The sequence below is a fragment of the Dendropsophus ebraccatus genome, chromosome 3, assembly GCF_027789765.1.
Source record: "Dendropsophus ebraccatus isolate aDenEbr1 chromosome 3, aDenEbr1.pat, whole genome shotgun sequence".
Lineage (NCBI taxonomy): Eukaryota > Metazoa > Chordata > Amphibia > Anura > Hylidae > Dendropsophus > Dendropsophus ebraccatus.
Genome location: NC_091456.1, coordinates 198,767,549 through 198,791,939, shown reverse-complemented (window position 1 = coordinate 198,791,939; position 24,391 = coordinate 198,767,549). Strand labels below are relative to the sequence as shown.

Here is a 24,391-nt window from a genome sequence, read left to right as displayed (position 1 = left end):
CATTCCTTCATGCCCCCTGCAGTCTCTGTCAGCCCTTGCGATAATGCGCCTGCACTTACACTCAGCTATACATACTGCTGCTATAATGTGCGTGCACTTACACGCAGCTATACATACTGCTGCTATAATGTGCCTGCACTTACACGCAGCTATACATACTGCTGCTATAATGCGCCTGCACCTACACTCAGCTATACATACTGCTGCTATAATGTGCCTGCACTTACACTCAGCTATACATACTGCTGCTATAATGCGCCTGCACTTACACTCAGCCATTCACACTGCTGTACAGAAAAGTTTTGGTCACTGTTCTCCTGCACAGCTCTGTGGTTCTCACTTTCTGATTGGTCCATGCTAAACACCCCCCCCCCTTCCCCACTGCTGTCATGTGACCATGCAGACCTCTGACAGCATGTGCAGAAGGATCTGGATGGCTTCATCCGGAGAGGCTGATAGGTCGGAGGTGTTCAGCACTGGCACTTGAGGTTGGGATGAGGAGTAAATGGGGTACAAATTCAGGAATTAGGAAACAAATATTTGTACACCCAGTTGGAGCACATAAGAGAGGAATCTAGGGACCCCGAGGGTTAATCACAAGAAGTCTCCCATGTTCCTCCTCAGTGGACTCAGCGATCAGGTGGTGTCCAAGAACATGGCACCTGTGACCAGAATAATTGATCAGCTGATCATTACATGCACAATGAATGCCAAAGCAGAGTGACATCATGGAATGCCAGATGATCAGCAGTCACGGTGCCAGGTTCTTGGGCATCATCCAGTGATACGGTCCACCTGAGGTGAACTAGGAGCGTGATATGACTGTACATGAGTGTCCATTCACTGTTGTCACGGAGAGAACCGGTCTTGTCTATGTCTCTTCTTTGGTTTACTGAGTAATTGGGTGGTGTCCAAGAATGTGGCACCTAATAGCGGTATAATTGATCACTGATAACATTTATAAGTACCATGTTTATGGGTGTCACTCAACTACTCTAATGGGTAACATAGATAAACAAAGCCCCAACCAGTAGATCCTATCCAATCATCTCACACTTAGTGATGCCACTACATGGAGGCCGGCTGATCATCTCACACTCAGTGATGTCACTGCACTTGGAGGCCGGCTGATCATCTCACACTCAGTGATGTCACTGCACTTGGAGGCCGGCTGATCATCTCACACTCAGTGATGTCACTGCACTTGGAGGCCGGCTGATCATCTCACACTCAGTGATGTCACTGCACTTGGAGGCCGGCTGATCATCTCACACTCAGTGATGTCACTGCATGGAGGCCGGCTGATCATCTCACACTCAGTGATGTCACTGCATGGAGGCCGGCTGATCATCTCACACTCAGTGATGTCACTGCATGGAGGCCGGCTGATCATCTCACACTCAGTGATGTCACTGCATGGAGGCCGGCTTATCATCTCACACTCAGTGATGTCACTGCACTTGGAGGCCAGCTGATCATCTCCCACTCAGTGATGTCACTGCATGGAGGCCGGCTGATCATCTCACACTCAGTGATGTCACTGCACTTGGAGGCCGGCTGATCATCTCACACTCAGTGATGTCACTGCACTTGGAGGCCGGCTGATCATCTCCCACTCAGTGATGTCACTGCATGGAGGCCGGCTGATCATCTCACACTCAGTTATGTCACTGCATGGAGGCCGGCTGATCATCTCACACTCAGTGATGTCACTGCATGGAGGCCGGCTGATCATCTCACACTCAGTGATGTCACTGCATGGAGGCCGGCTTATCATCTCACACTCAGTGATGTCACTGCACTTGGAGGCCAGCTGATCATCTCCCACTCAGTGATGTCACTGCACTTGGAAGCCGGCTGATTATCTCCCACTCAGTGATGTCACTGCAATTGTTTGTGTTCGTGTCTGAGGGCACATTTGAAGCCTTGGTTATTGGTGGTGAGTCTGACAATCTTGGGTAATGCTTTCCATAGAACTGGTGCAGCTCAGGAGTGAGAGGTGCGGATTTTGGACAATGTTAGGCGAAGGTCATTAGCGGAGCGTAAAGCACGGGTAGGGTGGCAGACATAGATGAGGGAGGAGATGTAGGGAGGGGCAGCACTGACCAGACATTCCAAGAGATTGGAGATAAAAGGGAGATTAGACACGAGTCGATAGTTGGCTGCACAGGATGGATCTAGGGAAAGTTTTTTCAGTAATGGAGTGATGACAGAGTCTTTGAAAATTTAGGGAAAGATCCCAGAAGAAAGGGAGAGGTTGAAGATTTGAGTTAAGTAAGTGATGAGAGCGGGAGAGACAGATTGGACAAGGTGTGAGGGAATAGGGTCACTAGGGCAGGTGGTGGAACGAGAGGAGGAAAGGAGTCTGGAGACTTCCTCCTTTGTCATTGGTTCAATGGCTGAGAGGGATGAGGAGGAAATTTGTGGTGGAATGGGATCAACACCACCCGGGACTGGGAGGTGCTCTCCTGACGGATGGTATGTTCCTTGTCCATGAAGTAGTAGGCTAGGTCTTCAGCACAGAGGTTAGTGATGGGTGTCTGAACTTTGGGTTTGAGGAGAGAGTTGGCGTCAAAGAGGGGTTTGGGGTTATGAGACAGAGAAGAGATGAGAGAGGGGAAGTGGGATGGCTTAGCGGGGTGAAGAGCAGAGTAATAGCTTCTCAGCATGAACTAATAGAGAAAGTCTGCTACAGTTTTCGATTTCCTCCACAGGCGTTCAGCATAGAGCACCATAGAAGAAAATGAGTTCTAGATGTGCGCCAGGGTTGTGGCCGTCTGTCAGGCTGTTTGGGGTGTGCTATTTTGTCCAGGGTTGTTTTGAAGGTGTCGTGGTTGTGTTTGGCAGTCAGATTAGGACAGGAGAGTGATGAGATAGGTGGTAGTGATGACTGTACAGTGTCCAAGGGCTCTATTAGACCAAATGACTATCGTCCGCACCAGGCCAATTACCGACTGTTCTGGACGATAATCGTTTGGTCTAGCAGGTCATGTTAACATGCAATGATTGGCCAACATGCAAAATGTCAGCTGATCGTTGCCTTTAAACATGACCTATCAATATGATTACGATAGCGATGGCCATAGAAGACCGCTGCTCTCGTGAATGGGCTGCCTTGACGCTCCCCAACCCCAACACCCCCCACTTGATGTCAATGTGTGTAATAGCACAGACAGCGAGCGGGAAACGAGAAGAAAGCGAGGAGGAAGTGAGCGCTGAGGTCCTCTACATCACTATGTGTAATACAGCCCTTAAAGTTGTTGGGTGTTGATGGCACGTAGATTTCTGATGTGAAAGAGGTCCTGGCGTCAGGACGAAAATGAGTATTAGCACCAGGGTATTCCCACCCTTATGGGTCAGAGAGTATCGGAAAGCTGAGGAAGGCTGAGGAAGAAGGTTAGAGAAAGAAACTGAGCGGACAATGGGGGAAGTTGTTTGTCAATGGGGATGTTAAAATCACCCATGATAAGGGCAGAAATGGTAGAAGATAGAAAGTAAGGAAAGTCAGGGGGAAGGGGGGGAAAGATAACTGCAACTCTCAGGGAAAATGGCCAGAAGAGACTTATGGGGGAATGACCTGGAAAGTACACCCACTCCTCCACCATGCATATTCTCAGGTCTGGGGGTATGGGAAAGGTGTAAGCCCCAATGGCTCAGAGCGTCAGGTGCGGCTGTGTCTGATTCTTGAAGCCATGTTTCAGTGGTTTAGTGATAAATAAGTCATGGATTTCGGTGAGTTTGTTACAGACAAACCGAGAGTTTCAAAGAGTGCAGGTAAATGGAGATGGGATCCGTCAAGTAGGGATTCCTAACCTGCTTATGAGGGTTTCTATATGAGGCTGGAGAGAAGAAGCTGTTAGTAAAGGAGGAGAATCTGTGTTAGGAGATGTCTCCAGAAGTAAGAAGGACTGCTCCAGATACAGACAGTAGGTGTGAGGAGGAGGAGGAGGAGAAGGACCAGGGTTAGGAGATGTCTCCAGAAGTAAGAAGGAGCAGAGATACAGACAGTAGGTGTGAGGAGGAAAAGGACCAGGGTTAGGAGATGTCTCCAGAAGTAAGAAGGAGCAGAGATACAGACAGTAGGTGTGAGGAGGAGGAGGAGGAGGACCAGGGTTAGGAGATGTCTCCAGAAGTAAGAAGGAGAAGAGATACAGACAGTAGGTGTGAGGAGGAGGAGGAGGAGGACCAGGGTTAGGAGATGTCTCCAGCAGTAAGAAGGCGCAGAGATACAGACAGTAGGTGTGAGGAGGAGGAGGACCAGGGTTAGGAGATGTCTCCAGAAGTAAGAAGGAGAAGAGATACAGACAGTAGGTGGGAGGAGGAGGAGGAGGACGACCAGGGTTAGGAGATGTCTCCAGAAGTAAGAAGGAGAAGAGATACAGACAGTAGGTGTGAGGAGGAGGAGGACCAGGGTTAGGAGATGTCTCCAGAAGTAAGAAGGAGAAGAGATACAGACAGTAGGTGTGAGGAGGAGGAGGAGGAGGAGGACCAGGGTTAGGAGATGTCTCTAGAAGTAAGAAGGAGAAGAGATACAGACAGTAGGTGTGAGGAGGAGGAGGACCAGGGTTAGGAGATGTCTCCAGCAGTACGGAGGACCAGAGATACAGACAGTAGGTGTGAGGAGGAGGAGGAGGACCAGGGTTAGGAGATGTCTCCAGAAGTAAGAAGGAGCAGAGATACAGACAGTAGGTGTGAGGAGGAGGAGGAGGACCAGGGTTAGGAGATGTCTCCAGCAGTACGGAGGACCAGAGATACAGACAGTAGGTGTGAGGAGGAGGAGGAGGAGGACCAGGGTTAGGAGATGTCTCCAGAAGTAAAAAGGAGCAGAGATACAGACAGTAGGTGTGAGGAGGAGGAGGACCAGGGTTAGGAGATGTCTCCAGCAGTACGGAGGACCAGAGATACAGACAGTAGGTGTGAGGAGGAGGAGGAGGAGGACCAGGGTTAGGAGATGTCTCCAGAAGTAAAAAGGAGCAGAGATACAGACAGTAGGTGTGAGGAGGAGGAGGAGGAGAACCAGGGTTAGGAGATGTCTCCAGAAGTAAGAAGGAGCAGAGATACAGACAGTAGGTGTGAGGAGGAGGAGGAGGACCAGGGTTAGGAGATGTCTCCAGAAGTAAGAAGGAGCAGAGATACAGACAGTAGGTGTGAGGAGGAGGAGGACCAGGGTTAGGAGATGTCTCCAGAAGTAAGAAGGAGCAGAGATATAGACAGTAGGTGTGAGGAGGAGGAGGAGGAGGAGGACCAGGGTTAGGAGATGTCTCCAGCAGTACAGAGGAGCAGAGATACAGACAGTAGGTGTGAGGAGAAGGAGGAGGACCAGGGTTAGGAGATGTCTCCAGAAGTAAGAAGGCGCAGAGATACAGACAGTAGGTGTGAGGAGGAGGAGGAGGACCAGGGTTAGGAGATGTCTCCAGCAGTAAGAAGGCGCAGAGATACAGACAGTAGGTGTGAGGAGGAGGAGGAGGACCAGGGTTAGGAGATGTCTCCAGAAGTAAGAAGGAGCAGAGATACAGACAGTAGGTGTGAGGAGGAGGAGGACCAGGGTTAGGAGATGTCTCCAGAAGTAAGAAGGAGCAGAGATATAGACAGTAGGTGTGAGGAGGAGGAGGAGGAGGAGGAGGACCAGGGTTAGGAGAGATGTTTCCAGAAGTAAGAAGGAGAAGAGATACAGACAGTAGGTGTGAGGAGGAGGAGGAGGAGGACCAGGGTTAGGAGATGTCTCCAGAAGTAAGAAGGAGCAGAGATACAGACAGTAGGTGTGAGGAGGAGGAGGAGGACCAGGGTTAGGAGATGTCTCCAGAAGTAAGAAGGAGCAGAGATACAGACAGTAGGTGTGAGGAGGAGGAGAGGGTATGGGGACGTGTGGAGCGTTTGGGAAGGAATGGCTTAATGTATGGGAAGAACATAGCATTCTTCTATACACTATTCAGACTTAGCATCTTACACAATTAGCCGACCTCTTGTTCTGCTCACAATGCAGTGACGTTACTAAACATGAGATGATCAGCTGATCCATCCTTATACTCATAGCTGCCATGCCGGCCAATGACACAGTCCCCCAGAGGTGGAGACAATCTCTATTGTGGCTGAAGGTTAGAGGACCTCTCCACCTCCCGTATAGTTCAGCTTCCACTCACTAAGGGACTGCTGATCTGCTACATTGGCGCTCCCTTAGGGCTCTATTACACAGGATGAATCATGGGAGTTAACGTTATATCGTGCAAATTTAAACGATAATTGTTTCACGTAAATACAAGCAACGATCGAACGACCAACAAGAAATTGTTTGTTTGATTCTGACACCAAAATCCTCGTTAATCGTCCGCTGTAATTCCGTATTCGGTCACTAATCGTTCCGTGTAATTCCACATCGTTCCTTCAATTGCTGGGATCAGATGGAGAAAGCGATCGTAGTAACTAACGACTACCGTAATGGTGGGCGATTTCAGGTTAACGATAAACGATCTCATTTGCGATCATTTATCAATAATCGTAAAAGAAAAATCGCTTTGTCTAATTGGACCCTTACTCAGCCTACTGGCTCCATCATCGTGCAGGCATTATCGATGTCCGTGCAGCGCCTGCTTTACCGGAGTACTCTGGCGTCAGGATATAGACAATAATAAAGACCTTCTGCTGTAATAAGTGACATGATGTCTATACTGAGAGACAAACCTGTGAGCTCCGCTACAGAGGATGTGAGCGCTACACACATAATAAACAACAAATAAATACAACTATTTGTGGGTGAAAACATCACATATAAAAACTCCGGCCTGGCGGTTCTCTGTTCCGGAGTTTACGAGCGGCCGCGGCGAGCCTGGTGGGATTAGAGTCTGACATAAACCAGGTATGGCTGACCTGAGAGTAACACCGACCCTTATAAATCACTCAGCTAACACACCTGGACTAACATGCAGCCCAATTACAGACGTGTAAATACTCACCGGGGAGCGGGGGACGGGGGTGGGCTGTATGACTGCTCAGATTGTGGCTCAGGGATGTCCAACCTGTGGCCCATGGGCCGCATCTGTGCCGGAGGGGTCTGGGGGTGGATCCATGCTGGAGTGCGGGTAAGGGGGGCGCATCTGGGGTGGATATGTGGGGTTTTGGGGTGGATATGTGCTGGGGGGGGGGGTATCTGTGCCTCATGGTGTATCTGTACCAGGGTGGGGGGAGTAAACCTGTTCCAGGGTGGGGGGGTTATCTGTGCCGGCGGGAGAAGGTGGATCTGTGCCAGTGTGGGGGGGGGGGGGTATTCTGCCGAGGTAGGGGGATCTGTACAGTGGAGGTATCTGTGTCAGTGGGGTGGGGGGAGTGGAGGTGGATTTGTGTCGGAGTGGGGGGGGATCTGTGCTGGGGTGGGGGGTGGATATCTGTGTCAGTGTGGGGGGGGGGGGAGGAATCTGTGCTGGGGTGGGGGATGTATTTCTCCTGGGGTAGGGGGGGGTGGCTCTGTGTCGGGGGGTGGGTCTCTGTGTCAGTGTGGGGGGAACGGGGTTGGATTTGTGTCGGGGTGGGGGGTGGATTTTTTCTGGTGTAGGGGGGATGGATCTGTGCTGGGGTGGGGGGTGAATATCTGTGTCTGTGGGAGAGGGGGAGCTGGGGTGGATTTGTGTCGGGGTGCGGGGAGGAATCTGTGCCGGGTGGGGGGGTGGATATCTGTGTCCAGGCAAGGGCTGGGGTGGGGGTGGATTTGTGTCGGGGGGGGAATCTGTACTGGGGTGGAGGGTGGATTTCTCCCGGTGTAGGGGGGGGATGGATCTGTGCCGGGGTGGGGGGTGGATTTCTCCCGGTGTAGGGGGGGGATGGATCTGTGCTGGAGTGGGGGGTGGATTTCTCCCGGTGTAGGGGGGCGATGGATCTGCGCCGGGGTGGGGGTTGGATTTGTCCCGGTGTAGGGGGGCGATGGATCTGTGCTGGAGTGGGGGTTGGATTTGTCCCGGTATAGGGGGGCGATGGATCTGTGCTGGGGTGGGGGGTGGATTTCTCCCGCTGTAGGGGGGGGGGGGAATGGATCTGTGCTGGGGTGGGGGGTGGATTTCTCCCGTGTAGGGGGGGGGGGGGGGGGGATCTGTGCTGGGGTGGGGGGTGGATTTCTCCCGCTGTAGGGGGGGGATGGATCTGTGCCGGAGTGGGGGGTGGATTTCTCCCGCTGTAGGGGGGGGATGTATCTGTGCCGGGGTGGGGGGTGGATTTCTCCCGGTGTAGGGGGGGGATGGATCTGTGCCGGAGTGGGGGGTGGATTTCTCCCGGTGTAGGGGGGGGATGGATCTGTGCCGGAGTGGGGGGTGGATTTCTCCCGGTGTAGGGGGGGATGGATCTGTGCTGGGGTGGGGGGTGGATTTCTCCTGGTGTAGGGGGGGGATGGATCTGTGCTGGGGTGGGGGGTGGATTTCTCCTGGTGTAGGGGGGGATGGATCTGTGCTGGGGTGGGGGGTGGATTTCTCCCGTGTAGGGGGGGGGGGGATGTATCTGTGCCGGGGTGGGGGGTGGATTTCTCCCGCTGTAGGGGGGGGGGGTGGATCTGTGCCGGAGTGGGGGGTGGATTTCTCCCGGTGTAGAGGGGGGATGGATCTGTGCTGGGGTGGGGGGTGGATTTCTCCCGCTGTAGGGGGGGGGGGGGGGATGGATCTGTGCCGGAGTGGGGGGTGGATTTCTCCCGGTGTAGAGGGGGGACGGATCTGTGCTGGAGTGGTGGGTGGATTTCTCCCGGTGTAGGGGGGGATGGATCTGTGCTGGGGTGGGGGGTGGATTTCTCCCGGTGTAGGGGGGGATGGATCTGTGCCGGAGTGGGGGGTGGATTTTTCCCGGTGTAGGGGGGGGGGATGGATCTGTGCCGGAGTGGTGGGTGGATTTCTCCCGGTGTAGAGGGGGGATGGATCTGTGCTGGGGTGGGGGGTGGATTTCTCCCGGTGTAGGGGGGATGGATCTGTGCCGGAGTGGGGGGTGAATTTCTCCCGGTGTAGAGGGGGGATGGATCTGTGCTGGGGTGGGGGGTGGATTTCTCCCGCTGTAGGGGGGGGGGGGGTGGATCTGTGCCGGAGTGGGGGGTGAATTTCTCCCGGTGTAGGGGGGGGATGGATCTGTGCCGGAGTGGTGGGTGGATTTCTCCCGGTGTAGAGGGGGGATGGATCTGTGCTGGGGTGGGGGGTGGATTTCTCCCGGTGTAGGGGGGATGGATCTGTGCTGGGGTGGGGGGTGGATTTCTCCCGGTGTAGGGGGGAATGGATCTGTGCCGGAGTGGGGGGTGGATTTCTCCCGGTGTAGGGGGGGGATGGATCTGTGCTGGGGTGGGGGGTGGATTTCTCCCGGTGTAGAGGGGGGATGGATCTGTGCTGGGGTGGGGGGTGGATTTCTCCCGGTGTAGGGGGGGATGGATCTGTGCTGGGGTGGGGGGTGGATTTCTCCCGGTGTAGAGGGGGGATGGATCTGTGCTGGGGTGGGGGGTGGATTTCTCCCGCTGTAGGGGGGGGGGGGGGATGGATCTGTGCCGGAGTGGGGGGTGAATTTCTCCCGGTGTAGGGGGGAATGGATCTGTGCCGGAGTGGGGGGTGGATTTCTCCCGGTGTAGAGGGGGAATGGATCTGTGCCGGGGTGGGGGGTGGATTTCTCCCGGTGTAGGGGGGGATGGATCTGTGCCGCAGTGGGGGGTGAATTTCTCCCGGTGTAGAGGGGGAATGGATCTGTGCCGGGGTGGGGGGTGGATTTCTCCCAGTGTAGAGGGGGGATGGATCTGTGCTGGGGTGGGGGGTGGATTTCTCCCGGTGTAGGGGGGGATGGATCTGTGCCGGAGTGGGGGGTGAATTTCTCCCGGTGTAGAGGGGGGATGGATCTGTGCTGGGGTGGGGGGTGGATTTCTCCCGGTGTAGGGGGGGGGGAAGGATCTGTGCTGGGGTGGGGGGTGGATTTCTCCCAGTGTAGGGGGGGGATGGATCTGTGCCGGAGTGGGGGGTGGATTTCTCCCGGTGTAGGGGGGGATGGATCTGTGCTGGGGTGGGGGGTCACAACTTGCATTCAGAAGTCCCAGAATTGTAAATATTTCCCGAATCTTTCCTGATCCTTAGGAGCCGCTCAGGACGCAGCTTTCTCGGCTCGGGCAGGATGAATGCTGTTACTGTGTTTGTTATTAATTAAAAAAATAAAAATTCCAGGAGTGGTGATTTATAATTTGAGCTGCGTTTAGCAGGAGCCGGCGGCAGCATCCATCACCCCGGAGGGGGCCGCACTGTGCCGTATAAATACACACAACAGATGTGTGGGTGGTGCTGGGGGGGCGTCCGCAATTATACTGAATCCAATGTCCCCTATAGACCCACCAGCAACAAAGAGCCGGAGCTCCACGTGGGAGGTTTCCGCATGATAAGCGACCCCCTGCCGTCTCTTACACCGCACACCACAAAGGCCAAATCCACCTCATTGTCAGCCGCCGCAGGTCACTGTGTTATAAGAGCAGAGAGGTGACCAGGGATGCGGAGCCCCCAAATCTGACTCCTATCCATTGTGAGAGTCCAGGGATGGTCACTGCATGCTGCTCTACTGCCCGCAGGATGAAGAGACTTAAAGGGATTGTCCACTTAGTGCAAACATTAGTGTATGGACATCACAGAGGGGGGCCCGGCTATAGTAACTAAGGTTAGAGCCCATGTGAATGATATCCCTCCACAGTGTACTAAGAGCCAGGGCTACAGTGACCATGTAATACCGCACACGGTGAGAAGGAAATAACTGTATATAATACCTCATACAAAGGGGGAGAAACATGGAAATTTACAAAAGTCTAAAACGTATGACACCCGCTAATCACTACCACTATAGTATATCACATATCATATATATATAAATATATATATATATATATATATATATATATACACACACACACACACAACCAACTGAAACATTACAGTATATAGGAGCAGTATTATAGTAGTATATTCCTGTATATAGGAGCAGTATTATAGTAGTTATATTCCCGTATATAGGAGCAGTATTATAGTAGTTATATTCCTGTATATAGGGGCAGTATTATAGTAGTTATATTCCTGTATATAGGGGGCAGTATTATAGTATGTATATTCCTGTATATAGGAGCAGTATTATAGTAGTATATTCCTGTATATAGGAGCAGTATTATAGTAGTTATATTCCTGTATATAGGAGCAGTATTATAGTAGTTATATTCCTGTATATAGGAGCAGTATTATAGTAGTATATTCCTGTATATAGGAGCAGTATTATAGTAGTATATTCCTGTATATAGGAGCAGTATTATAGTAGTATATTCCTGTATATAGGAGCAGTATTATAGTAGTATATTCCTGTATATAGGAGCAGTATTATAGTAGTATATCCCTGTATATAGGGAGCAGTATTATAGTAGTTATATCCCTGTATATAGGAGCAGTATTATAGTAGCTATATCCCTGTATATATGAGCAGTATTATAGTAGTTATATTCCTGTATATAGGAGCAGTATTATAGTAGTTATATCCCTGTATATAGGAGCAGTATTATAGTAGTTATATTCCTGTATATAGGAGCAGTATTATAGTAGTATATCCCTGTATACAGGAGCAGTATTATAGTAGTATATCCCTGTATATAGGGAGCAGTAATATAGTACTTATATTCTAGTATATAGGGGGCAGTATTATAGTAATTGTTTTCTTGTACCACTATATTAGGCGCTAGCAATGATGTGGACACAGCTTTAAGAAATCTTTCACATGAACTTTTGTAGGTAGAAAGTTAAATTGTTACTATTATGGCAAAACTTAATTCACTTTGGAAGGAAAATGAGAAATGATGTAGGGGTCAGGGCTGAGCCGCAGTGGGTTGTGTTGTACAAGAGAAGAAATCCTGGGGCGGTTCAGTCCTCTGTCAGGGAAATGGTTAATCCAGCTCATGTAAGGTTGCACTGATGAGTTTTTACTGATTTTCTCATTCTATTCATGGACCTTAAGTGCCAAAACAGACAGAAGACAACCAGACCCCCCTCCTCCTCTGTGCAAGACACGGACAACGCGGTTACCAGGAAACTCCTGTCACTTATCATATCTGGTTTATGAAGAAGAGTCGGGAGCCGGGAAAACAACAGAAACTCGTGCAGGATGGAACAGAACAGGAAGGTATAGGATCTATAGCTATTATCTACCGCTGGTATATATCCTCCTGCACCACCAGTAACTAATCCTTTCATGGCCAAGTTTTCTCTATACCACCAGTGACTCCAGGACCTACTACAGTCCTCCACCAGGAGCTCCAGGACCTACTACCGTCCTCCACCAGTGACTCCAGGACCTACTACAGTCCTCCACCAGCGGCTCCAGGACCTACTACAGTCCTCCACCAGGAGCTCCAGGACCTACTACCGTCCTCCACCAGTGACTCCAGGACCTACTACAGTCCTCCACCAGCGGCTCCAGGACCTACTACAGTCCTCCACCAGGAGCTCCAGGACCTACTACAGTCCTCCACCAGCGGCTCCAGGACCTACTACAGTCCTCCACCAGTGGTTCCAGGACCTACTACAGTCCTCTACCAGGGGCTCCAGGACCTACTACAGTCCACCACCAGTGGTTCCAGGACCTACTACAGTCCTCTACCAGGGGCTCCAGGACCTACTACAGTCCTCCACCAGAGACTCCAGGACCTACTACAGTCCTCCACCAGGAGCTCCAGGACCTACTACAGTCCTCCACCAGTGACTCCAGGACCTACTACAGTCCTCCACCAGGAGCTCCAGGACCTACTACAGTCCTCCACCAGCGGCTCCAGGACCTACTACAGTCCACCACCAGTGGTTCCAGGACCTACTACAGTCCTCTACCAGGGGCTCCAGGACCTACTACAGTCCTCCACCAGAGACTCCAGGACCTACTACAGTCCTCCACCAGGAGCTCCAGGACCTACTACAGTCCTCCACCAGGGGCTCCAGGACCTACTACAGTCCTCCACCAGGAGCTCCAGGACCTACTACAGTCCTCCACCAGTGACTCCAGGACCTACTACAGTCCTCCACCAGGAGCTCCAGGACCTACTACAGTCCTCCACCAGGAGCTCCAGGACCTACTACCGTCCTCCACCAGGGGCTCCAGGACCTACTACAGTCCTCCGCTGTACCATTAGGATACAAGGAACAAGTATCCAGAATCTTCCTCCTCCTTTCTAGTGACCCCAGTACCTATCTCTTCCCCACCAGTGACTCCAGTATCTATACCTTCACCACCAGTTGCATCTTTATGTTCCCCACTATTTGCTCCAGTATCTATCTCTTCCACACCAATCACTCCAGAATCTACCTCTTCCCCACCAGTATCTTCCCTTTTCCCACCAGTAACACCAGTATCTACTTCTTTCACACGAGTCACACCAGTATGTTCCTCTTTCCCACCAGTATCTACCTTTTCACAACCAGTCACACCAGTATGTTCCTCTTACCCATCTGTCACACCAGTAAGTTCCCCTTCCCCACCAGTCACACCAGTATCTTCCCCTTCCCCACCAGTACATTCCCCTTCCCCACCAGTCACACCAGTATCTTCCCCTTCCCCACCAGTACATTCCCCTTCCCCACCAGTCACACCAGTATCTTCCCCTTCCCCACCAGTACATTCCCCTTCCCCACCAGTCACACCAGTACATTCCCCTTCTCCCCCAGTGACACCAGTACATTCCCCTTCCCCACCAGTCACACTAGTACATTCCCCTTCCCAACCAGTCGCTCCTCGTCAGTGAGCTGCACTGGTTAACGGCGGAGCGTTGCGTATCAGCAGCAATTAGACGTCATGTGGAAAGGATGCATGGTTTGTGTAAATATTCATTTACTTCCCCATAGGGCCGTTCTTGGACAGGCACATCGATAGTGTCCACGTCTCCTGCTCTCCCAGTGACACCACAATCAGGGTTAATAAACTTGAGGAAATCCAGCACCGGAGTTTATAACAAGAAAAAAAATAAAACAATAAAACAGATACAAGAGTTCAAGGCGGGAAAGAAATGATTATTATTCTGCTGAGACTCCAAATCACTGCCAATATGGATACTAGTATTCCCCCGACTGAAGAACTACCAAAAAAATAGGGAATTCTAAAATTTTACTTTTATTAAATATCCGCTAAAAAATTACATATATATACAAATAACAATATAATAACCAAACTGCACCGCAGTGGTTATAGCAGACACATGTATGCCAAGCTATAGTTGGTACGCTAGGGCGATCCCTGATGTGTGTACCCCAATAATGTGTGGGTCCGGGCGTCAGGAAGGGGCTCGGGTCAAAGATGAGGGGCAGGACCTAGTGCACCCTATACTCCCTTCTCCCTCTATACCCTGCCCTAGGCGGAGTGGACGCCCTGATAAGGACGGCCCCGCTCAGGAACCTAACCTATACTCCTGCGTAACCCTGTACTGATAGATGAGCTAGGCTGTCTCACTAGGTAATAGCTGTCTAAGCTGATATGTACTAGTGACACAGACAATACCTACTCAAGAAAGAGAAATGGGTTTAATCTCACCAAATATGGGGCAGAGTCGTAGGAAGCAGGGAAACGGTAGGATCACACATACACACATAGGTAATAAAATGTGAACATCTAAGATAGTGTGTCACCGGCCCGATATAGGACTCTGTATATCCCTAGAGGTGTGGATCAACGTGTCTCCTAGATGTGGGGGTATGTGTCTTTCGAACCATGCAAAACAAAACAAAACTTGTGTAGGACCAAAAAGATGAAACTATAGACTCCAATGAGTCAGAAGTCAGAGCACACTTAGTCCACACACCACTAAAGCACTTAGATATTGCTCAAACAAAGACCCTAACTGGAACCTACAGCGACATAGCAGGCTGCCACACTGCCAGATCGCACGGTCCAGGTAAACAGGGATGGTGCCGATAAACCAGTGATGCGGACTGACACTAGGGGCTCTACACACACACAGTGACCCCTTGAGACTGGGTACATTTGTTATGTCTCATTGATAGACACCCACATCTCTCAAGATACATTAACATAGCTCAGGAGACATTGTTTCCTAACCGTCCAACACATTGGCATAACCACAAATCCTTGATAAACAGATGATAAACATCACTGATACATCTGGGTAAAATCGGGTGACCAAAATAGGCTCTTATACTCATCGATTCCCCCAGGTGTCGGTCTCTCGGTCTCAACGCGTTTCAATCCTAAATCGTCAGGAGACCCGATAATAGGAAGTTGATAATCGTCCGCAGTCAAAAATCACCGCATTGACACGATAGACGCTGGGTGATGGTAATGCGTCATTCTGCTGAGACCCAGAGCGGTTGTGTCAGGGAAGAAATCAGGACGATACAATGTAACAATCATCATCAAGTCAGAATATCACCCGGAGAACAATCACTATCATCATGTAATAATATCACCAGGAGAACAATCACTATCATCATGTAATAATATCACCAGGAGAACAATCATCACCATCATGTAATAATATCACCCGGAGAACAATCACTATCATCATGTAATAATATCACCAAGAGAACAATCATCACCATCATGTAATAATATCACCCAGAGAACAATCATCATTATGTAATAATATCTGCTGGAGAACAATCATCATTATGTAATAATATCATCTGGAGAACAATCATCATCATCATCATGTAATAATATCACCCGGAGAACAACCATCACCATCATGTAATAATATCTCCTTGAGAACAGTCATCATCATGTAATAATATCAACCGGAGAACAATCACCATCATGTAATAATATCACCCGGAGAACAATCACCATCATGTAATAATATCACCCAGAGAACAAACACCATCATAACATAATAATATCACCCGGAGAACAATCATCATCATGTAATAATATCACCCAGAGAACAATCATCACCATCATGTAATAATATCACCCGGAGAACAATCATCATGTAATAATATCACCCAGAGAACAATCATCATGTAATAATATCACCCAGAGAACAATCATCACCATCATGTAATAATATCACCCGGAGAACAATCATCACCATCATGTAATAATATCACCCGGAGAACAGTCATCGTCATGTAATAATATCAGCCAGAGAACAATTATCATCATCATGTAATAATATCACCCGGAGAACAAAAACCATAATAACGTAATAATATCGCCAGGAGAACCATCATCATCATCATGTAATAATATCACCCGGAGAACAATCATCATGTAATAATATCAACCGGAGAACAATCATCCCCATCATGTAATAATATCACCCAGAGAACAACCATCACCGTCATGTAATAATATCACCCGGAGAACAATCATCATGTAATAATATCACCCGGAGAACAATCATCACCATAATGTAATAATATCACACGAAGAACAATCATCACCATCATGTAATAATATCACCCGGAGAACAATCATCATCATGTAATAATGTCACCCGGAGAACAATCATCACCATCATGTAATAATATCACCCGGAGAACAATCATCACCATCATGTAATAATATCACCCGGAGAACAGTCATCGTCATGTAATAATATCAGCCAGAGAACAATTATCATCATCATGTAATAATATCACCCGGAGAACAAAAACCATAATAACGTAATAATATCGCCAGGAGAACCATCATCATCATCATGTAATAATATCACCCGGAGAACAATCATCATGTAATAATATCAACCGGAGAACAATCATCCCCATCATGTAATAATATCACCCAGAGAACAACCATCACCGTCATGTAATAATATCACCCGGAGAACAATCATCATGTAATAATATCACCCGGAGAACAATCATCACCATAATGTAATAATATCACACGAAGAACAATCATCACCATCATGTAATAATATCACCCGGAGAACAATCATCATCATGTAATAATGTCACCCGGAGAACAATCATCACCATCATGTAATAATATCACCCGGAGAACAATCATCACCATCATGTAATAATATCACCCGGAGAACAGTCATCGTCATGTAATAATATCAGCCAGAGAACAATTATCATCATCATGTAATAATATCACCCGGAGAACAAAAACCATAATAACGTAATAATATCGCCAGGAGAACCATCATCATCATGTAATAATATCACCCGGAGAACAATCATCATGTAATAATATCAACCGGAGAACAATCATCCCCATCATGTAATAATATCACCCAGAGAACAACCATCACCGTCATGTAATAATATCACCTGGAGAACAATCATCATCATCATGTAATAATATCACCCGGAGAACAATCATCATGTAATAATATCACCCGGAGAACAATCATCACCATAATGTAATAATATCACACGAAGAACAATCATCACCATCATGTAATAATATCACCCGGAGAACAATCATCATGTAATAATATCACCCAGAGAACAATCATCATGTAATAATATCACCTGGAGAACAATCATCATCATCATGTAATAATATCACCCAGAGAACAATCATCACCATCATGTAATAATATCACCCGGAGAACAATCATCACCATCATGTAATAATATCACCCGGAGAACAGTCATCGTCATGTAATAATATCAGCCAGAGAACAATTATCATCATCATGTAATAATATCACCCGGAGAACAAAAACCATAATAACGTAATAATATCGCCAGGAGAACCATCATCATCATCATGTAATAATATCACCCGGAGAACAATCATCATGTAATAATATCAACCGGAGAACAATCATCCCCATCATGTAATAATATCACCCAGAGAACAACCATCACCGTCATGTAATAATATCACCTGGAGAACAATCATCATCATCATGTAATAATATCACCCGGAGAACAATCATCATGTAATAATATCACCCGGAGAACAATCATCACCATAATGTAATAATATCACACAAAGAACAATCATCACCATCATGTAATAATATCACCCGGAGAACAATCATCATCATGTAATAATGTCACCCGGAGAACAATCATCACCATCATGTAATAATATCACCCGGAGAACAATCATCACCATCATGTAATAATATCACCCGGAGAACAGTCATCGTCATGTAATAATATCAGCCAGAGAACAATTATCATCATCATGTAATAATATCACCCGGAGAACAAAAACCATAATAACGTAATAATATCGCCAGGAGAACCATCATCATCATGTAATAATATCACCCGGAGAACAATCATCATGTAATAATATCAACCGGAGAACAATCATCCCCATCATGTAATAATATCACCCAGAGAACAACCATCACCGTCATGTAATAATATCACCTGGAGAACAATCATCATCATCATGTAATAATATCACCCGGAGAACAATCATCATGTAATAATATCACCCGGAGAACAATCATCACCATAATGTAATAATATCACACGAAGAACAATCATCACCATCATGTAATAATATCACCCGGAGAACAATCATCATCATGTAATAATGTCACCCGGAGAACAATCATCACCATCATGTAATAATATCACCCGGAGAACAATCACCATCATGTAATAATATCAACCGGAGAACAATCATCACCATCATGTAATAATATCCCCCGGAGAACAATCATCATCATGTAATAATATCACCCAGAGAACAATCATCACCATCATGTAATAATATCACCCGGAGAACAATCATCACCATCATGTAATAATGTCACCCGGAGAACAATCATCGTCATGTAATAATATCAGCCAGAGAACAATCACCATCATCATGTAATAATATCACCCGGAGAACAATCATCACCATCATGTAATAACATCACCCGGAGAACAATCATCACCACTGTGTAATAATATCAACAGGAGAACAATCATCATCATCATCATGTAATAATATCACCCAGAGAACAATCATCATGTAATAATATCACCCGGAGAACAATCATCATGTAATTATATCATCCAGAGAACAATCATTATCATATAATAATATCACCCAGAGAACAATCATCACCATTATGTAATAATATCACCCGGAGAACAACAATCACCATCATGTAATAATGTCACCCGGAGAACAATCACCATCATGTAATAATATCACCCGGAGAATAATCACCATCATCATGTAATAATATCACCCGGAGAACAATTATCACCATTGCGTAATAATATCACCAGGAGAACAATCATCATCATCATCATGTAATAATATCACCCGGAGAACAATCATCATGTAATAATATCACCTGGAGAACAATCATCACCATCATGTAATTATATCATCCAGAGAACAATCATCACCATAATGTAATAACATCACCCAGAGAACAATCATTATCATGTAATAATATCACCTGGAGAACAATCATCACCATTATGTAATAATATCAACCGGAGAAGAATCACTATCATGTAATAATATCACCCGGAGAACAATCATCACCATTATGTAATAATATCAACCGGAAAAGAATCACTATCATGTAATAATATCACCCGGAGAACAATCATCATCATCATCACCATCATGTAATAATGTCACCCGGAGAAGAAACACCATCATGTAATAATATCACCCGGAGAACAATCATCACCATTGTGTAATAATATCACTAGGAGAACAATCATCATCATCATGTAATAATGTCACCCGGAGAACAATCATCATCATGTAATAATATCACCCGGAGAACAATCATCACCATCATCATGTATTAATATCACCCAGAGAACAATCATCATGTAATAATATCACCCAGAGAACAATCATCATGTAATAATATCTGCTGGAGAACAATCATCATGTAATAATGTCACCCGGAGAACAATCATCACCGTCATGTAATAATATCACCCGGAGAACAATCATCATGTAATAATATCACCCAGAGAACAATCATCATGTAATAATGTCACCCGGAGAACAATCATCACCGTCATGTAATAATATCACCCGGAGAACAACCATCACCATAATGTAATAATTTCACCCGGAGAACAATCATCACCATCATGTAATAACATCACCCAGAGAACAATCATCACAATCATGTAATAATGTCACCCGGAGAACAATCATCATCATGTAATAATATCACCCGGAGAACAATCATCACCATCATGTAATAATATCACCAGGAGAACAATCACCATGTAATAATATCACCCGGAGAAGAATCACCATCATGTAATAATATTACCCGGAGAACAATCATCCCCATCATGTAATAATATCACCCGGAGAACAATCATCACCATCATGTAATAATATCACCAGGAGAACAATCACCATCATGTAATAATATCACCCGGAGAACAATCATCATCATCATCATCATCATGTAATAATATCACCCGGAGAACAATCATCATCATCACCATCATGTAATAATATCACCCGGAGAACAATCATCATCATCATGTAATAATATCACCCGGAGAACAATCATCATCATCATCATGTAATAATATCACCCGGAGAACAATCATCACCATCATGTAATAATGTCACCCGGAGAACAATCGCACCTGGCAGCCAGCACAGCAAGGGTTAAACTGACCAACATTGAGGATGAAGTTATAAAAATTATCCCCCCCCCCCCGGATATTATACAATATTCATCTGCCCCTGTATTCACTCGTCCTGTGCCGCTCGGACGGCTCCTGGTTACACAGGATTTATCTTCTACACAAGACTAAGGAGTGAACTGCGAAGAACAAGCAAAGAACTTAAGACTCCGGAGGAAGATGAACCTTGTAATCCGGAGTCTTCAGGAGGTTTACGACATTATCAGAGATGACCGATCTGATAGGAACATAATAATATATAATCACAGAATATAATAATAGGGATTATGCTTAGGTAATAATAATACTATAGGCTTCAGGCATTGAGTTACGGTGACGCCACAACTTCAAGGCTACCACCACGGGTCGCACCAGCACCCCAAACCTCAGGGCTACCATATCAGGTCATACCAGCACCCCAAACCTCAAGGCTACCATACCAGGTCATACCAGCACCCCAAACCTCAAGGCTACCATACCAGGTCATACCAGCACCCCAAACCTCAAGGCTACCATGACAGGTCGCACCAGCACCCCAAACCTCAAGGCTACCATGACAGGTTGCATCAGCACCCCAAACCTCAAGGCTATCACCATGGGTCGCACCACCACCGCAAACCTCAAGGCTACCATAACAGGTTGCACCAGCACCCCAAACCTCAAGGCTACCATGACAGGTCGCACCAGCACCCCAAACCTCAAGGCTACCATAACAGGTCGCACCAGCACCCCAAACCTCAAGGCTATCAACCATGGGTCGCACCACCACCGCAAACCTCAAGGCTACCATAACAGGTTGCACCAGCAGCCCGAACCTCAAGGCTACCATGACAGGTCGCACCAGCACCCCAAACCTCAAGGCTACCATAACAGGTCGCACCAGCACCCCAAACCCTAAGGCTAGCTCCATGGGTCACACCACCACCCCAAACCTCAAGGCTACCATAACAGGTCGCACCAGCACCCCAAACCTCAAGGCTACCATAACAGGTCGCACCACCACCTCAAGCTACCACAATGGGTTGTACAACCACCTCAAACTTCAAGGCTACCACAACGGGTCGTACCACCACCTCAAGACTATCATCACGGGTTGCACCACCAACTCAAACCTCAAGGCTACTACCATGGGTCACCCCACCACCTCAAGGCTACCGCTACGGGCCATGGTCAATTGTCTCTGCCATAGACACTTGTATCCGAAAAAAATTGTTACATCATTCGCCGCCCATCGATCGCAAGCGGTGTTCAGTCGGTGATGGCAGATCCGATTGTTAGTGCGGCGATAACTTGTTACACTTACAAAATCCCCCAAATTTTTGGATCTTTCATTTGTAAATATTTTCACAAGAAAAAAAAATACAGAATTAGATTCTTTTCAAAAAGGGGTTAAGAGCGGGCAAGTAAACCCAAGGTATTGTATCGGCTGATATTTTAACCCTTCCCCGACGGCGCTCTGGTTCTAAAGGGTAAAACGAGGTCGGTGAGGAGGTAAACAGCCGGCGTTTAACACCGATAAATGCTTTCCTGTGACCCGGAGAGAAATGGCAGCACACAGGCGAGACGCCGCACACAGACCCCCCCGGGGCTTTGAAGTCCGGTTTATAAGGGAGTGAATAGCAGCAGACCCTATTAAAGGAAAATCTGACAATTAGGAGGCTGCCAGCTCCCCGCCTGGTAACACTGAGCAGGCATCACAGCGGCAGCAGCGGAGGAGCCGGGGGTGCAGGAAGCAACATCCCATACACGTCCATGGACTGGAGGCACTGCCACAATGGAGCCCTCCCAATCCCCCAGACATAATAGAGGATGGGGCAGCGGTGGCAGCAGTGGGCCAGGGGCTGCAGCTGCTCAGGACAATGACAGGAGAGAAGCCTCCTAGCCTGCTGCCACTCCCTTTCAAGTTGAATTGCTGAGCTCTTCCTCAGGCTGCCCCAGAGCCCCCAGCCCATGGGCAGCAGCAGGGGTGTGTGCCCCCCAGGTGCCCACCTCCCCAGGGCTGCTGCTGCCTCCTGCCAGCCATGCTGTGTCCTTGCCATAAACATGTAGCTCAGGATGAGAGGATTACTTACAGTCCAGGCTGGAGGGGCTGCTGCTCCTGGCTGCTCCTGGCTCCTGCCCCTCACCACCATACATCCAGCACTTCCCAATGGGCTCCTGGAAGCCTCCACTGCACCAGCTAGACACGATTTAGGCTCTTTTAAACTCACACACACAACCCATGTGACTGAGGAAGCCACTGACAGGGAAGGGACTGCAAGAGCAGCAGCAGCTCAGTACCGGCAGCTGGGGAAAGGCTGCGGCGGGCTCCCCCTGGCGGCGGCTGGAGGCACTGCTGCTGCTGCTGCTGCACGGAGGACGCACCCCTTCACTGCCGGAGCAACCTGTTGGCAGGGGAGCAGAGACCACCAGCACTGATCGGGGGATGGGGGGCTTTGGGATTATGTGGGGGGATGCTATACATTATACATGGGGCAGGGCTCCCCTGCTGGGAATTATAAGACCATTACAAGTCACCCAGAAGCTCCAGGTCAGGGAGAACTGAGACTGACAAGCCCCCCACAGAAGAGGTTCTGCAGCAGCTAGGCTGGATCAGTATAAGGGTGTATGGCAGGCTGCTGGGAGATGTAGTTCTAAGATCAGCCCTTAGAGATATATCATGCAGGGTATATATAGGGGTCTGCACCATGTGGGACCCCGCTATAATAACTCAGGGTAAGGGGCTGCGGAATATATATTATTATTATCAGGTCTGACCAGTGTTCTCATATAGTGCTATATACTACAGCCATACAGTGCCCAAATAATAGTCATATAGTGCTATATACTACAGCTATACAGTGCCCAAATAATAGTCACATAGTGCTATATACTACAGCCATACAGTGCCCAAATAATAGTCACATAGTGCTATATACTACAGTCATACAGTGCCCAAATAATAGTCAGATAGTGCTATATACTATAGCCATACAGTGCCCAAATAATAGTGCTATACACTACAGCCATACAGTGCACAAATAATAGTCATATAGTGCTATATACTACAGCCATACAGTGCCCAAATAATAGTCATATAGTGCTATATACTACAGCCATACAGTGCACAAATAATAGTCAGATAGTGCTATATACTACAGCCATACAGTGCCCAAATAATAGTCATATAGTGCTATATACTACAGCCATACAGTGCCCAAATAATAGTCAGATAGTGCTATATACTACAGCTATACAGTGCCCAAATAATAGTCATATAGTGCTATATACTACTGCCATACAGTGCACAAATAATAGTCATATAGTGCTATATACTACTGCCATACAGTGCCCAAATAATAGTCATATAGTGCTATATACTACAGTCATACAGTGCCCAAATAATAGTCATATAGTGCTATATACTACAGCCATACAGTGCCCAAATAATAGTCATATAGTGCTATATACTACTGCCATACAGTGCACAAAAATAGTCACATAGTGCTATATACTACAGTCATACAGTGCACAAATAATAGTCATATAGTGCTATATACTACAGCCATACAGTGCCCAAATAATAGTCACATAGTGCTATATACTACGGCCATACAGTGCACAAATAATAGTCATATAGTGCTATATACTACAGCCATACAGTGTCCAAATAATAGTCAGATAGTGCTATATACTACAGCCATACAGTGCCCAAATAATAGTCATATAGTGCTATATATTAAAGCCATACAATGGCCAAATAATAGTCACATAGTGCTATATACTACGGCCATACAGTGCACAAATAATAGTCATATAGTGCTATATACTACAGCCATACAGTGTCCAAATAATAGTCATATAGTGCTATA

General features: G+C 47.4%; 1 protein-coding gene across 2 annotated transcripts in view; it reads right to left on the bottom strand.

The window, feature by feature from the left end:
* CNTFR (ciliary neurotrophic factor receptor) overlaps positions 1 to 22,801 on the bottom strand; it is a 391,711-nt gene extending 368,910 nt beyond the window's left edge. For both annotated transcript variants that reach the window (XM_069964886.1, XM_069964885.1), the window contains exon 1: positions 22,613 to 22,801. The gene's annotated coding sequence lies outside the window, so the exon portion shown is untranslated. The remainder of the gene's footprint in view (positions 1 to 22,612) is intronic.
* Positions 22,802 to 24,391: the final 1,590 nt, after the last annotated feature.